General features: G+C 38.8%; 1 protein-coding gene across 1 annotated transcript in view; it reads right to left on the reverse strand.

Moving 5' to 3' along the window:
- The window catches only part of wdr45 (WD repeat domain 45), a 73,765-nt gene extending 58,218 nt beyond the window's left edge, over positions 1-15,547 (reverse strand). The window contains exons 1-2 of the mRNA XM_084104900.1: positions 15,395-15,547; positions 6,188-6,283 (exon numbers count right to left, since the gene is read on the reverse strand). The gene's annotated coding sequence lies outside the window, so the exon portion shown is untranslated. The remainder of the gene's footprint in view (positions 1-6,187; positions 6,284-15,394) is intronic.
- Between the last annotated feature and the right edge of the window lie 2,905 nt (positions 15,548-18,452).

The raw sequence follows: 18,452 nt of genomic DNA on the forward strand, positions 1-18,452 counted from the left end.
GAAGATGCTAACATGTGCTGTTGCTAGCTAGGCTATAGTCTATTAACTCAAATGTGTGACACTAAAATAAATTACATTTTATTGGATGAATGAATATATGAATTTGAATGCCTGAATCATGTCAGGGAGCCTTTTAAAATTCACTTGAGACTACTTAATTGGGTCACTTAAAATGACTTCATTCCATGATGTTGAAGTTACATGAACAAATTATGTTTGTTTAACTTAATTGATTCATGTGGGACTGATGTACACTATTAAAGTTAAGTATTTAAAAGGGAGAGCATAAGAAGAGAATAATTCAGTTCACTTATCACTGAGTTTATGATATTAAATCAGTTATCTAACTCAGTAAACGACCTGTCGCTCGACATGTTACAAGTTCGCTCGCTCTTCTCTCACAGACACACTGCGCGGCAGCAGCGGGAAAACGTAGTGGGCGTGGTCAACCTGTCATTTCGATCCAGGGTGACCAATAGAAAAGGGCCTTTTCATCCTGGTTGATATAGGCTGCCCACAGAGACACGGCTTCATTCACAAGCAAAACTTTTCAACTTGCAAGCAAAAGATTTAGACCCGCAAAAAGACAGCAGAAAAGAGAGCAACATTTGCGTGTTTGTGATGAAAAAGTGTTCGAAATGCACAAAGAAAAAAATTGGTTTTCAAAGATTTACACGGACTGCAAATTTTATCATCAACTTCTTTATTTTTGAGCCTTAAGAAGATTTTTTTGCAATCTTATTTTTTTTTTATTACAAAATAATTAGTTTTACTCTCAAAACATAATACATATGAGCATTACGCCTGAGTTTTCACATATTTGTGTTTTTGTAGTTTACATGGGAGACAATAACGATAATGTTTTCAAAAACTTGGACTTTAAAAACCCATTTTCAAAAGTTTGCATTTTGAATGCCCCCCCCCCCCCCATTCTAATTATGTAAAGTTACTGTAAAAATATTGTGAAATAATGTTTTAGAGTTAATAATTTAAAGGTAGTAAAAAAAAGTTTTTTTGTATTTTGGTAATCATAATTTGGGATAAATGAACTGAATTGTAATGAAAATGTTGCAACAACCTTGCATCACAAAAAGTGTTGTGAAGATCAAACTAAAGGCCTAGGAGTTCGAAAAAGTATTGACAGAATTTGAAAGCAGAGACTTTGCCCTGCTCTGTCTTGTCTGCCATGTTTTTTCCCACAATGTTTTTCAAAATGGACGCGTGGCATGAGAACAATGTCAAAAGAGTTGGCAGCCCTGCAAAATGTATTCTTTCAATGAGCAATTTTACCACCCAAACACGAGGAAGTCCGGCTGACTGCCTGCTCATACGGATGACGAAATACTCGAAACACTCTTTGCTGCATTACAAACACAAAACCCTCCAGATCATTGCACCAGAAACTGAGAAAACACACCATAACAAACCGCTACCTTCTCACATCCCAACGTGAAATGAAAATTCAGTCCACGAGGCGCAATTCCCAACACAGAGCTCTACTCTTCTCCAACACTGAATCAATTCATCTCCACAGCTGGAATAGGCTGTGGAATAACACCATACCAATTACAGAAGCTATCCGCGGCAGGTCTGCTGACGCTGAGCCATAGCGTCAAGCTACAGGAGGATCTTAGCGACAAGCTCAGACTTAACAGACATGTGTGCATGCAACCGCACATATCAAAGACTTATTTCTGGCCTCTCAGAGCCCATGGAGTAAAGGAATTGACATGTCAGTCCCCGAAAGGCGTTATAAAATAAGATATGTGTTTAGGACACTGTGTTTCAAACAGGATGGGTGAAATTGAGTATGTGTGTGTTGACATCGTTGACCATGAGTAGTAAGATCAGATATACAGACATACTACATATATACTGCAGCAAAAGTCAAAGTTGTATGCTAGCATGCTATTACTTTTATTCAAGTTAGTTTGATTTTAGCCTGTTCGGGTTCTTATGCAAGTCATCTCTAAAGGCATGATACCAGGCATTATCTGAAGTCCATGAACGCCTCAAGATACTGTACTGCAGTAATAGCCAGCATTATGCAACTTAGTTGCATTAGTCCATCCCTTTTGTCCTCATTTCTTGCTTCTTCCACACATTAACAGATTCATGCCTCAGGCATGAGTTTCAGTGTTCTTTAAACGGAGGAGAATGACTTGAAGAGCAAGCCTTTAAGACACCACAGGTGAATAGGGTAAAAAAATAACTAATAGATATCACCATACTTCAACAGTTGATTGATTACATTAATAATTGCAAAAGAAATTGTATTACAAGTTTTCTGAAATGTTATGTTGAAATAAGCAAATAAGGCGTTATCTAATTAAATATGAATATAAATAATTTCTAGAACTTGATGAAGTCAAGTTTCATTTTTTGATATATTAGAGTCAAAGGGTTTTACAGAGAGGATTTTGGATATCTCTATTTATCACTCTAAAAGTATGCTCTAAAAGATACATTTAAAAGTGTACTTTGGATGTTTTCTTTCCACTAGTCCACTGAAAAAACACTTTATGGAAAGCCAAAAAGCCCAAAATCTCAAAATTGACAGACGCATGAAAAAACACTGTTTTTGCCTGTAGTCTCGCCTTAAATTCTTAAAGGTGCAGTAAGCGATTTCTGTGAAACGCTGTTAAAAGTGGATCGGACCGAGCACCACAACACACTTGTAGCCAATCAGCAGTAGGGGGCGTGTCCACTCATGATTGGGGAGGAGAGAGAGTGAGCAAGAGGGAGAATTGAAGAAAGACTGTAGAAAGAGAGATGGCTGAGAGACATTACAAAAGAGAAAAGGTCAGAGGAAGTAGTCACTGGTAAAAGAAGGGTTATGATCAGACAAGAGCTTTAAGACCCGCGTTGATATCAGAAAAGCTTTCCAGCGTTTTCATGCAGGAAGGCCAGAAAATGGACGCAGGGGTCCTTGTCACTCGTTCACCGTGTTACGTTCCAGAACATATTTTAGTGAATGTTTTCTGCATGCATGTTTTGCTTGTCTGTTTTGTACTCTGCTTTCCTAGGATGAGTAGGGCACCTGATGCGAATCAACACTTGAGCGTCCTCCTACTGAATAGCGCCTGAGGCCATGTGCTCTGATACAAAAACTGTCCAGTTTGGAGTTCTTGCAGAGACGTTCTTGGGTTACCAACCACCTTTCTTCCCCTGGTCCGGCAAACCATCAGGGGTTCCTCCTCTGCCTGACATCGCCGATGAGGATACCATCTACTGGGTCCAATCCATCCTTGACTCTCGACGACGAGGGACGCCTCATAGACTGGGAAGGATACGGCCCAGAGGAATGCTCCTGGGTCACTAGAGACGACATCCTGGACCCCACCTTACTGACCCAGTTTCACCATCCAGATCGACCTGCGCTCGGAGAGCGACGCCGTCCCCATCGTCGTCATCTATGGTCGTCAGGAGCCGCCCGTGGAGGAGGGGATACTGTCACGGAGTCACTCACACCATCCACTCAGCCATCAGCACCAGATCCGCTCACTCGTTCATCATCACCGGAATTCTAATCACCTGCACACCCTCATCAGTCTCACCATATCAAGCCTGCACTCCCTCCAGTTCACTGTCTGGTCTCGTCACACGTAACCCAGACTCTTCCTCCTTTTCCCAGGATTCCCGTACCTGATCTTCGTCTTCATCTTCGTCTTCTTCAGTAGCAGTCTTCGGATCCTCATAACCTCCCTGTGTCTTCGTTCCTCGATCAACATCATCCTCAACCTCACTTCCTTCATCTTCATTTGCTTTACAGTCAGCTAAGTCCTACGTGTCATCTAGTAATATCATCTTTCACCTGTTTTGCTCCCACTCTTTCAATAAACTCTGTTTATTTTACACCCACCGTCTGTTCCCTTCTGTGTCGTGACACTATGATAAAGAGTCATCCACTCTTGAAATGCATGTTTGTGCATTTTGGGGGCGGAGTAATGAAGGGAGGGGTGCGTTTGTTTGGGTTGATTTCAAATATAAACAGTGTTTCTCAGAAATCGCTTACTGCACCTTTAAGGCAGATGGAGGTCATAGGGCTCACATGCCACATCTAAGGCCTACTTAACTGACTTAATTGAATTAAGTCAATACTGTAAAAATCTGCTGTTAAAGCACTTTCTTCTACATGTTCAATGTGCTTACATAAACAATACTATAAGTAAGCTATTGGTAGGTTGACTTGCTCTGTGCTGCTTTTAACACACTGCTCGGCTGGTTTGCCTAGAGAATGCTTTCCATTAGCATTCCCTTCATTGGTGACTATCTTGAGCTGTGATGTCAAAGGCAGCAGACAGGGGAAAAATATATAGTAAGTCCAATACATATTTATATATCATCATATATATATATACACACACACACACACACACACAGTATATGATGATATATATATATATATATATATATATATATATATATATATATATATATATATATATATATATATATATATATACACACTGTATATATTGCTGTATTTTTTATGTACACACACACTCACATTTACTATACACACACACACACACACACGTAAACCCCTGCAGTAAGCAAAATGCAAATATACAGTTACAGTAAGCTACGAGCACTTAGGGTTTGTGAATGGATCTCCAACACTAAACTAACTTCTTATTAATTCATGCTTTGGCCATGAACGAATGACACTAAGTAATGTGCTTAATTAAAATACATCTGCAGCTCATAATACAAACACCTTCACAGCACCTATGGACCTTGATGATTGATCCAGACCGCATTAGAGAGACACAGCCACTAGAGCTCGGTAGTCTTTAAAATACCTCAGCACAGTGAGGCGTCTGCGTCTGTGTGAGACGACTCGTTTTGTGAATCAGACACTCTGCTCTCTAATTACACTCATTAAGAGTGGTGAGCTCACATCTCCCACTATGCCACACTGAGCAGGGATCTCATTGCGCATCATTATCATTATGGCTGCTTGTGTTACTGCCTTTGATTTCAATAATATCACTCTCAGGGGCTTCGAGATAACCTGGACGTCCTGTGGGAGACAATGGGCTTAATAGCTGTCTGTCTGTCCAACGAGACATATGGCAAAATCAACACATGAACTGTTTTCCAAGTGCAGCATTAGCTTATTTTTTAAAGAGCAAACCAAAAAAAGAAATGTGGATAAGTAAACTGAATAATGCATAATATTTGACTAAAATAGTAAAATAAAAAAAATAAATAAAAAAATACTATAAACTTACATTGAGGTGAACTTTTGAATTAGGAATGACCTAGCAACCACCTAAACCCCGTAGCAACTGCATTGTGGCACTGACTTTTGCATGGGCAAGCACCGCTTATATTTCCTTAAGGAAAGTAGGCGTTTATAGCCGCACATCCATGCACGGCTTTGACAGACACATTGAAAATAACGTTAGGATGAAGATATGAAGAAAAACTTTCATGGAGAGATGCAGAAACCCACGTCATTTATTTCACAACCCTATTTGCCTCTGCCAGCTCAGCACTGTGAGGGAAAAATTGCATTTTGAAAGATTTTTCAAGCTAGGAGAACATTCGCCTGTCTCGCTTGCTGTCTCATATTGAACTACGGCTGATATAAACGATTGGATGCCGTTTTTCCCTCTTTACTCAAGATGATTTTACTGTCGGTGGAAACCAAACTTCTAGTTAGTAGGCTGAGACATACAGTATAACTTACAGTTACTTACACTTTCTTTGTTAATGAATATGAATGCGAGTTCATGCGTGCCACGGTATGTGTGGGTTTGCATGCTCTCAGCTACAAAAGAAGATATTTTGAAAATTGTTGGCAACCAAACCGTTGCTGGTCTCTATTAACTTCCATTGTATGAAAAATGCTATGGAAGTCAATGGGGACCAGTTTGGTTGCCAACATTTTTCAAAGTATCTTCTTTTGTGTTAAACAGAACAACTGAGGTAAATGATAATGGAATTTTCTTTTGGGTGAATTATCCCTTTAAGTCTAATTGACTGGTACTTTGTGGTTAATCATGTTTTCTAGCATACAACTTGAGGGTGAGTAAATGATGACAGAATTTTCATTTTGGGGTGAACTATCCCTTTAAGTCATTAATATGCATTAAAAAAGTAACTGGATTTGTTTGCAGCAGGCAAATTCTTCACTCGAGTTGTACATGTTCAGTGAGATGCAGATGTGTTCTGTTACCCGTGGAGCGGTGAGAAGAGAATATGTTTTCTGAATCCCTCTGGAGTGATTTCTGAGCTGAGTGGATGAGACCATAAAGCTCCACTGCAGAAACACCTGAATACACAGCAAATAACGTTCAGCATTAGTGAATGCGGTGGAAAAAACAGTGCGGTGATTCCAACAGTCACTGAAAAATGAAAAACTTTGGATTAAAATCAATGAGGACAATATTTAGTAATATTTTATCATTTTATACACCATTTATGTACATAGTATAGCGTCACACCACAACAATCACTAAAAAAAAGTCAAAGAATTTTAAACAAATTCAGTTCACTGGTGAAACATTTACAATATAATGAAACATTTGCTTCACAAAATTAGCAGTGCGTAAACATCCCTGTAAATATATCAAAAGCTTTCTAATTACAGTATTTTCCAAAATTAAAACTCATTCATTCGTTCATTCACTGTTTTGGCTGTGCTTTGGCTCTGCGGATGAAGACAGCAAGCCAACATTGAATAAACATTGTTTTTCCATCTGAATCATCATTATGGTTGATATTGAAATTTCAATGTAAAATAAATGTTGAATCACCATTACCATATCGATGAAAACCTGATGTTATTAATGTTGATGGCAACAATATTGGAACAACATTGATCTATAGTTATCTTTATGATTGATTAAGCATTGATATTTGGTTTACCGGGCGATCGCTGAATGTGTTGAAAAGCCATTGATTTATAGTTGACCGGGAAACGACGCATTGTTGAAAAGTCATCGACATATAGTTGACTGGGAAATATGATTGAAAATGCATCGATATATATATATATATATATTGACCGAGAGATCAACACCAACGTACTGCCCCACATACTTCATACAGAAACAATTAAAATGCCTCGTTAATTTTAAAGACATAGCCTATTTATTATTATTAGCCTGTTTTTGCCTGAGATTTGCGGTGAGATTTACGCATTTACGCATGTGATTTACGCTCGGGCGTATGCTATATTCCTCCATGCACCCAGTATTTAAGCAGAATAAATGTGCAATTAGTCGACCAGAAAAATCTTTTGTCTATGGTAACTCTACACTGTAAAAAAATTGCTGTAGTTTTGCAGCTGCTTGCCAGTAACTTACTGTAGATTTAAATTGATGTTATTTACTGGCAACAGTTTGTTCAAAGTTAAATGAACATTAAACATTAACAAGTCTTTGTCTTTACAGAATAAAACTATAAAATAACAACCTAATGCAAAGCATTCTGGGAACCAGAAATCTTCATCAACCTTTTTCTGTTTTTTTTTCATTCAGATTTTGGTTTCCAGAATGCTTTGCATGAGGCTGTTATTTTAGTTTTATTCTCTAAAGATAAAGACTTGTTAATGTTTAGTGTTCATTTAACTTTGAACAAACTGTTGCCAGTAAATAACATCAATTTAAATCTACAGTAAGTTACTGGCAAGCAGCTGCCAGTAATACTGTAATTTCTACAGATTTTTTTTTACAGTATAATCAATACATTTACTATTTACTTAGTTATAAGCATCCAGTTATTTAGCCTAAATTGAATTTGAATTTGTTCCAAGTGTTCAAATATGTGTTCTGTTTAACTTGAATGCTTATTTTTTGCATTGTGATTTTATTTTCTGTTTTAGATGCTCTACTCAGCAGATGGGAACAGCCGCCGTCACCCAATTCACAGGCTGTACAAAAGTGGCTGCGCTATGCGCCAGACCGGGCAGGAGGGACTGGATGACAAAATATTCGGCATCAGAGGACATTGAAGTGTAAATAAAGAGTACAAATAATTAAATAAAAAGGCTAATAAAAATGAATTTGTTTTAGTGTGGTGTGTTCAGTGTTTTATACGAGATTTCAAATGTTCCATTACTTTTTAACATCCTGGCTGTAGATAAAGCAGGCTATTTAAATTATGGCATTACATTTAAAATTAACATTTAAAAACGATTGAAATTCCATTGAAATCACGTTGATCCTTAGTTCAGTTGAAATTTCAACATTGTTTCAATATTCCTGATAATTGAAATACCATTGAAATTCCGTTGATCTATGGACAGGATTTCAACGTTGTTTCAATATTAAAACAGGGTGCAAAATGATGTAGAATCAACATCAGAGTTCGATGTTGATTCAATGACTTATTGTTGAAAAAGGAATGTTGATTTAACATAGTTTCAATGACTGTTTGCTATCTGTTCTTTCTCATAACTAAAAATAAGAGAGATTATCCAACTGCTCATAAAACATTTACTTTTAGGCTTAAGATATATAACTAGTGTTGTGGCAAAAATATTCATTAAACAACCATCACTGCGTAAGAGACATTTCTGAAGTCAAATTGTCTTTTAAAAGTATTTATTCTTGCAAGAAGGCCCAGTTGCCACACAGAAGTCACCAGTACAGTCTGTGAAACAAGTGCGACGAGGAAGGGAGGGCAGAGGAGTCTTTATACTGCTTTCAAGGTCTTCTGCTTACAGGCCCTTATCTAAACAAGGGAAGGTTTCTCTGCTAGTGATCTAATCCTGCTGAGTTTATTCTTACAAACTCACAAGTTCTAAATTGGACGGCCTCTGACCCTAGGGGACATAGGCACCTTTTCAATCTGCCTCCTCCTGACGTCTCGCCTGTTTCCCAGTGTTTAAAAAAAACACACACACATTAGTCATATGTTGGCAGACCATGTACAGTCCAACAAAGAGTCATTTCAATGTCTTACTGAAAGTAAATGAAAATCAACACTGTAAATCAATGAAAATCAAAAAATTGCCATAACACTAGTTTAGCTGGAAAGGATCTCAAACTGACTAACTGAAGAAGAATTAACTGTAACTTTACCCGTTAATAGACACAGTGCTTCCTTGAAAATAAATTCCAGCATAGCGCTACAACAACCATAATGAAATGAGCCTTCACAATAGATAATGCTTACAATGAACTCTGAGAGCTACATATGGTTTATCTGTTCAATAAAACACCTTACTCACCTGATGAGTAATAAAAACGACATTTACAACATTTCAAATCCCTCAGTTCTCACCATCTCCAAAAAGCCAAGCCAATGTCGATTCTTGAGGTTTGAGATTTAACAAATTTTCCCCCATTTTTCCCCCACTAGGGAACATACAGGAGATTACAGGAGCAAACTAAGGCTACATCTATACATTCATCCGGACACATTTGAAAACGGCTTTTTCATTTCAAAACGCTCTCCATCTACACTAAGTTTCTCATCCACACCGAAACGTCTGAAAACGCTAAATTCACCTTACTGTGAATGTGTAAAACCTCATAAAAGCTCACTGAGTTGATACAGACGGAACAGACATAATAAAGTTCTCAAGCTATTCTTCTGGCAGAATCATTTTATTTAGCAAGATATCTCAGCATTCACTGATGCGTCCAGGTCACTCTCACTCACCATTATATGTTTGGTCTAAAACGCAACCGCTCTCACGTTTTGCCGCAGGATAGCAAATGGCAGTAAATTTTCTGTCATCTTTGCAGGACTGCGATATGAAGAGTGTACAAAGTAACATCTTTAGCAATAGAGTGAAAGTGAATAGCACCATAACAGGCACAATAGCGGTATAAACATACCAATTCAATATGCGTCACATGACTAAAAATGTGTCATGTGTCAACGCGAAAACGGCGTTTTCAAATTGATCCTCTTCTGAAAGCATTTTCAAAATGCTGTTTTCGCAGTGTGGATGGAAGGCCAAAACAAAGAGAAGAATATTTGTTTTCAAACCCAAAAAAAAAAAAAAAAAAACCTATTAGTGTGGACAAGGCCTAACACACAACCACATTAAACAAAGACGATACCGGACAATTTAACAAAGGAAACTGAGGGCTTAAACACACAGGAGAGTAATCAAGGTAAAACAGAACAGGTGCAGGAACTAATTAACTACCAGGGAGACTTAGGGTACGTTTACACGACAATGATATGCTTAAAACTGAGACGTTTTTCCTTTGTTTTTTTCCAGCGTACAGACCACACCATTGTCAAAATGATCCCCATTCACACGTATTCGCGAAAAAGACCAAAAAAAAAAGCTGTATTCTGCTGCCAGGCTATTAGATTGCGATGAAACACTAGCCTAGTATGCATGTACATGACGGTACATGACGTCATCATCTTCACAGATTCACATTTTTATTGTTTACACACCGTTTTCAAAAAGTTTGCATTTTCAGGCACCCAAAACACCATTGTCGTGTAAATTAACGGCCAAAACGCATACAAAGTTTAACGTTTTTAGTTGAAAACAAGGTCGTGTAAACAGCCCCTAATAATGATCAGGAATAGCCTACATGCAAAACAGAACCAGAACACAACGAAACTAAACTACACATTACAGGTGCTGCTTTTAATATAATTTTTACAGAGTGCACAAGTCCTGACCAAACAAGAGAGAAGAGATGGAGTCACATTACATAGTAGGGTAGAAATGCAGCTCTCCAGTCGTGCTTCTCACTTACATGCAACGCTGCAACTATGCATGCAACTACATGCAAAACATGCCAGTGTGGGCCCACTGTGGGTAAGTGTGGGTTTTCTGTGGGACAGTGTGGGCAAGGGCAAACCCTTTCGGGCCCCATGTGGGCTTTCTGTGGGCAAGCCCACAGTGGGCTTGCCCAAAGAAAACCCACACGGGCCCCTAGTGGGTTAGCCCATGCGGGGCCCATAGCAGTTTTACCCATTTGGGCCCCCATTAGGATTTACTGTGGGCAACCCACTGTGGGACTGCCCACAGAAAAACCCACACGGGCCCCTAGTGGGTTAGCCCATGCGGGGCCCATAGCAGTTTTACCCATTTGGGCCCCCATTAGGATCTACTGTGGGCAACCCACTGTGGGACTGCCCACAGAAAAACCCACACGGGCCCCTAGTGGGTTAGCCCATGCGGGGCCCATAGCAGTTTTACCCATTTGGGCCCCCATTAGGATTTACTGTGGGCAACCCACTGTGGGACTGCCCACAGAAAAACCCACACGGGCCCCTAGTGGGTTAGCCCATGCGGGGCCCATAGCAGTTTTACCCATTTGGGCCCCCATTAGGATTTACTGTGGGCAACCCACTGTGGGACTGCCCACAGAAAACCCACACGGGCCCATAGTGGGTTAGCCCATGCGGGGCCCATAGCTGTTTTTCACTGTGGGGCCACCATGAGGGTTTACTGTGGGCAACCCACCATAACAGTACAGTTAAATCATTGTTTTAAGATTAGAAGCTCAGGGTTAATCAAACTATTTTAACGATCCTGTAAAATGTCATAAATGTTATTTCATTCAACAGTCCATCCCATACTTAACTAAAACTGCACACAGTCAACAAGATAGCAAGACAAGTACTATCTTTACCTGTTTGCTTGTTGCAGCTGTTCTCAGACAGACTGATAAAGTCAGACAGACCACCCAGTTAACACAGAACATTCCCTTAACGTTAGTTTTTGGTTCCCGTTTGGTTATTTTTTTGGGAACCAAATACTAACGTTAGGGGAACATTCTTTTTTGGTTTTATTTTATGTAACCATAAAATAATGTTCCCAGAACGTTGCTGGGTGGTTACTTTTAAATAACCTAAAAATAACTTATAGAACGTTTCCTAATGATTATTTTTAAGTTATTATTTTGCAACCATAAAATAACGTTCCCAGAACGTTGCAGGGTGGTTATTTTTTGAATAACCTTAAAGTAACTTATGGCTCGTTTCCACTGAGCGGTACGGTACGGTACGGTACGGAACGGTACGCATTTATTTGCGTTTCCACTATCAAAAGTTGTGAATGGTACCAAAATGCCGAACCGTACCGTACCACTTTTTAGGTACCCTTCCATTGGGGTACCTAGCACAGTGGAACGGTACTAAAAGGTGGAGCGAGACTCACTGCAGGACGTTGATTGGTTGACAGAGAATCGTCACTTGCGCGTGCTACAAGAGGAATGACAACATAAGAAGCGCCATTTTTTAATATACAGTTTAATATAATACTACTGGTACTGTATCACTAAATGTAATTTTAAGAGTTTTTCAGGCGAGAATGTAGTTGTTTAAAGCTCAAATCTGTGGTTTATTTATAAAGATGATTATTTTTTTCCCCGGTTGTGAGATCCATGCGTTCAGCGGGCGCTCGGCGCTCATGTTTCCCGGCTGGATGAGCCTTTCCTCGGCTAGTCCTCGGCGTTCGTCGCTGACTCCGACGGTAGTGGTTAAACATAAGATATAATTCGTTTTGTGTAGACCTAACGGGCGATCTTTGGTCTCGTGAATATATAATGAGTTGCCTGTCAATCGTTTTGGCTGAGGGCTAAGTTTAGTTTCATATTAACGTTATTTGTATTACTTTACTTGTAATGTTAGACTAGAGCGCTGCATTTGGATATTTGACTGAATTGTTTGCTTTATTTCTTATTGTATAGCTTCTTGTACTTTACTTAAACTTTTTTATAGGCTATTATTGATAAAACTGAAATTTTACAAAAAGAAATATGGTTTCTTGTCATTTTTTATTACAAGATTATCACTGATGTTTATTGCAACATTTGTACAAATGCATATATTGCCTGGAATATGTTTATTTTATTTATTTTTTTAAACGAAAAGAGGTAACGTTAGGGTTGTGTTTTAAATTTCGTTTTGTTATAAATAGAATAACGTATAACGTGCAGTGAATAATCAATATGCGTTGCGCATGAACCACATTTGTGTCCCTATAATGTTTAATTTATTTAAACGAAAACGAAAAGAGGCAGAGTGGTGTTTTATAACATATTTCGTTTTATTGTTGCTTAAAATGTAACGTTACATACTGAGTAAGTTAACAGAGATAACCGGAGTAGCAGAGCGAGCTGAGTGACGCTTTTAAGAACGCGATGTACCATGTAGGAGTCGCATGGCAAGTAGGCCTACAAACTTTGCGTAGCCTACTTGATATTGAGAAAAGCCTAATGTCGGCGCTTGTCTTCTTGTGACAAACATGTCGAGGAGCAAGAACAAGATCTGCTGTATGTCATCCATTGTAGTTTACTATGTTCTTCTTCGCGCGAAAATGACGTCGATCGAAACACCACGCCTATCAAGTAAGGGTACTGTTGGCAGTGGAAACGCTAGCCAGATCATGGTTAACAGACCCGAACCGTACCGTTCTGTCCCGTACCGTACCGTACTGCTCAGTGGAAACGAGGCATTATAGAGAACGTTCCCTAATGGATATTTTTAAGTTATTATGTTGCATAATTGATCTCACTGAGGTTATAATTAAACAGGTTTTATTAAAATAGGAACAAATTGAACAAACCAAAGTTTTCAAGATATTTTATCTGATTATCAAATAATTCCCTCCATCAATTATGTTTATGTAAATGCTGCGTGACTTTTACGTGTTTTAATGGGCGCTCGCGCTGAACATTCGAGCCGCATTTGAACTGGAGCGGAGGGTGTTACCATGGAAACGGGACGACAGCTCAACTGACACAAGCACTGCAGTAACTCCGTCTCTCACTGTTGTTTTCACTACTTTCAGGTAAGTTTAGTCCCCAAACTTACACAAATAGTACATACAAATGCTTCTGACACATTCTTTCATGTAAATGACACGCTTCCGTTGAATATTTACTTTATAGAAATGATTTAGTGTCTTCAGGAAAAGTCCGCTAGCATCTCAACCGTTAAGTTAACATTAGCAGCTAACTGTTAAGTTACTAGCTAGAGGCAGGTTAACTTGTGCTGTAATTTAGGCTTTTAATCACATTGTATGTGTACAGTATATGAGAGATTTTGATAGTATTGTAAAGGTTTTGCTGGCAATTTCCAAATGTGTGAATGAAAGTAAACTAATTTATTTAACTTAAAAATATTCACTGGACGGTTAATTCATTGATTTCACGTGACGTCACATGACTCGCACCATTATAGGAACGCCCACCTGGAGGGCAAATGAAAGGAGTGCTATAATGCCATTTGTGCCTAGTATTAACATGAATATACAATACAGTAGCCTAGTTTGAACCAGTTTAAGATTCCTATTAATTAATTTTATACTCGTATGGCCAACTCTCTCATTATTAATAAATGGTAACACTTTATAATAAGGTTTCATTTTGTTAGCTTTAGTTAACATGAACCAACAATTAGTGAACAATTACTTCTACAGCATTTATTAATCTTAAAGTTAAGATCAACATTAAATACTGTATTTGAAATGTTGTTTGTCCTCTCTCTTTTCAGTATTTATTGCAGTCTAATCCTGATTGCAGAATTGAGCTCCAACCCCAGTTAAGCAGACCTGAACCAGTTGATCGAGGTCTTCAGGATCAGCAGACACTACAGACAGGCTGGAGCTAAACTCCTCCATGACCAGGACTGGACACCACTGCTGTAAGTGATCGATCTAGTCATGTTCCGAACATTTTGCAGGGGACCTCAGCTCTGGCCCTTGAGGACCACTGTCCTGCAGACTTTAGCACCAACCCTGGTCCAGCACACCTGAACAAGCTAATCAAGCTCTTTTGGTTAAAAGAGCAAGTGAGATTGATCAGGTCTGGACATAAACTGCAAGACAGTGCACTTCGAGGACCAGAGATTGACTATTAAAGGGGACCTATTATGCCCCTTTTCACAAGATGTAAAATAATTCTCTGATGTCCCCAGAGTGTGTATGTGAAGTTTTAGCTCAAAATACCCAACAGAATTTTATTTACAGCATGTTTAAATCATCATTTTTTGGGTCTGTGAAAAACGCACTGTTTTAGTGCTTCCCCTTTAATGCTAATGAGCTGCTGGTTCACGTCACAGGGGGCGGAGCCTAAGCAGCCGCGAATCCCGCGATCAGAGCTAGAACAGGGAAGATGATAATAATAAAACAGACAGTCACAGTAATGGTGTTCATTTCGACCATAAAAATGCCTACAGAGTCAGAGAATATATGCTGTATGGAGTTGAAAAAGGTATAGTTTAGTTTAATTACGATTATAACCTATTTGGCATTGCTTGTATACACTATTAATGCAAGCCTGCTGTAGGACTCCGTCTGACGATTTAATTGTCTGAAGAATGATGACACAAAATATACTGATGAGTTTAATAAAGTTTACTGTATGTCACACAAAAGATGAAGCATCAGTTTTTCTTCAGAAAATCACTGTTAGAGCTGAGTAAACAGTATAAGAATGCATAAGTAACTTACAAAAATTTCTGTAGAGTTGAGGGAGCATTTTCTTTGAAAACAAAATGAATCCACCTCGTCTTCACTGGCTGGCAGATTTCAAGAGTAAATAAAGAGAGCTATGTGAATGAATACATCCAGCTACAACACCTTCAACGCTTGGGAGATGCTTCGACGCTTCTCGTGAGTGCATTGCTGCAGCAATGGCTGATGTGTACAACTCGCAGTGAACTCGATCAGGGCGGGTCTTAGTTATAACGGCAGTGTCAGTCAACACTCGTGGGCGGGGCCTGTGGCTTTAGTGATGTCACTAAAGCCACACTCTGAAAACGGGTCGTTTGGAGAGACTGCTTTTGATTTATGGAGATGAGTGGATTTTTATCACTGTAGGGTGGTTGTGTACACACACTGCCAACACACATTTATGTCCAAACACCATACAAAAGTGAATTTTGCATAATAGGTCCCCTTTAATTAGTCAATAATCACTGATGAAAAAATAATCATTTTTATTTGTATAGATTTATGTAATATTGGACTAATATTCAGTTGTCTTCTCTCTTTTTTCCTTAATTGTGATGTGTGTCAAACAGCTAAATAATAAACCCAAAAGAGCCACTCAGGCACAGGTCACTCTTTTTCTGTGCAAGTAAATTTTTGAAAAACTCTTTTTTTTTTAAATAAAAATAACATATTCAGGCTGCAAGTTAAATCTATCAATGATTTATTGATAAAGACATTAAAAGGATTGTTCTTCATGTTGTTCCAAACATGTATTATTTACTTTTTTCTGTGGAATGCAAAAGAAGATATTTTGAATTATGTTTAATCTGTTTTGTTCATACAATGAAAATCCCATTGGATCCCATTGACTTTTTATTGAGTCATTTTTCAAAATATCATCTTCCACAGAAGAAATCATGCAGGTTTGGAATGACATGAGTGTGAGTACAAGTTGACAAAATTATTCTTTACGTTGTGTTGATAATTTTAGTAAACTGTTCTCATGCTCTTATTTCATCATGCCCTCAATTGGTTCGCTCTCTGTATGTTTCTCTTTCAACAACACCGCCTAAATTAGTTTTTAATAATAATAAACACCTGTAACTATTTTTCCGGAACTCAAATTATTATCAGGTTTCTCCAGTCATATATAAATTACACTTGGAACAACCCTTGTTTTTGTTTTGTTTTTTGTACATTTTTTTATGTTAACATTTCAGTTGTTCACAAAAAAACAGCCAGGCCGCTGCATCCGAAGGGGTTGATCCTGATCCTGTTAAATCATAATGCAAGAGACTGGGATGGTGGAAGGAGCAGAAGAACTAGAAGACTTGAGATCTGGCAAAGATCTTCTGGTATCCGAGGGGATTGATTTATTGTATTAGAGGATTCATAATCCACCAATGTGTTGTGATGTGGTTTTATACGCTTTTTCTTTTTTTTTTACTCAATCTATTTAAAATAAATGCTGCTCTTTTGACAGTTCTGTTCAAACGTTCCTGATTTTTTTTCACGATTTACATGCTGACGACTGGATGCTGGCTACTGTAATAAATTATTAACATAAATTAACATCCCAGGAATAATTACTTTGTAAAATAGATTAAAACAGAAAACAGTTATTTTAAGTTGCAACAATATTTCAGAATATTACTCTTTTTAATGTATTTATTAAATAAATGCAGCTTTGATGAGATGAAGGGATTTCTTTCAAAAGTATTTTAAAAAATTTACTGACCCCAAACTTTTGAACGGTAATGTATTGTGTATATATATATTTTACATGACTGTGAATAAATGAAATTATTTGAAACATATGACTTCTAATGTACTACTTCGACTTTCAACAAGTGCAATTATTTTGCATGTATTGTGGCAAATGCAAAGTACAACCAAACTAATCTTGTTGTTTGTTAAGGCCACAGGTACTGTATATTACAATACATCTTTGCATTGTCCGCAGTATGCCCACACTTTTCCCAGTGTACCCACAGTATGCCCACACAGTGTACCCACAGTATGCCCACACTTTTTACAGTGTACCCACAATATGCCCACACTTTGCCCATAGCGTGGGCTTGCTGTGGGCCCACAACTGGCCCCAATGGGGGCCCACTCTACTTAGTGTGGGCCAGCCCACTGTCAGCCCACACTTTGGGCTGTCCCGATGGGGCCCCATAGTGTGGGGCCCACATGTGCCCTGCATTTCACGCTGGTATCTGGGCCCACAGTGGGCTGTCCACAGTGGTCCCACACGGGTCCCTAAGGGGTTTGCTGTGGGCCCACAACTGGCCCCAATGGGGGCCCACTCTACTTAGTGTGGGCTAGCCCACAGTCAGCCCACACTTTGGGCTGTCCCGATGGGGCCCCATAGTGTGGGGCCCACATGTGCCCCGCATTTCACGCCGGTATCTGGGCCCACAGTGGGCTGCCCGCAAGGGCCCCATTCGGGCCCCAAAGGAGCATGTTTGCTGTACTGCGATATGAAGAATGTCCAAAGTAACATCTTTAGCAATAGAGTGAAAGTGAATAGCACATAACAGGCACAATAGCGGTATAAACATACCAATTCAATATGCGCCACATGACTAAAAATGTGTCATGTGTCAACGCGAAAACGGCGTTTTCAAATTGATCCTCTTCTGAAAGCATTTTCAAAATGCTGTTTTCGCAGTGTGGATGGAAGGCCAAAACAAAGAGAAGAATATTTGTTTTCAAAAAAAAAAAAAACAAAACAAAAAAACCTATTAGTGTGGACAAGGCCTAACACACAACCACATTAAACAAAGACGATACTGGACAATTTAACAAAGGAAACTGAGGGCTTAAACACACAGGAGAGTAATCAAGGTAAAACAGAACAGGTGCAGGAACTAATTAACTACCAGGGAGACTTAGGGTACGTTTACACGACAATGATATGCTTAAAACTGAGACGTTTTTCCTTTGTTTTTTTCCAGCGTACAGACCACACCATTGTCAAAATGATCCCCATTCACACGTATTTGCGAAAAAGACCAAAAAAAAAAAGCTGTATTCTGCTGCCAGGCTATTAGATTGCGATGAAACACTAGCC

Source organism: Abramis brama (assembly GCF_963993115.1).
Source record: "Abramis brama genome assembly, chromosome: 25".
Lineage (NCBI taxonomy): Eukaryota > Metazoa > Chordata > Actinopteri > Cypriniformes > Leuciscidae > Abramis > Abramis brama.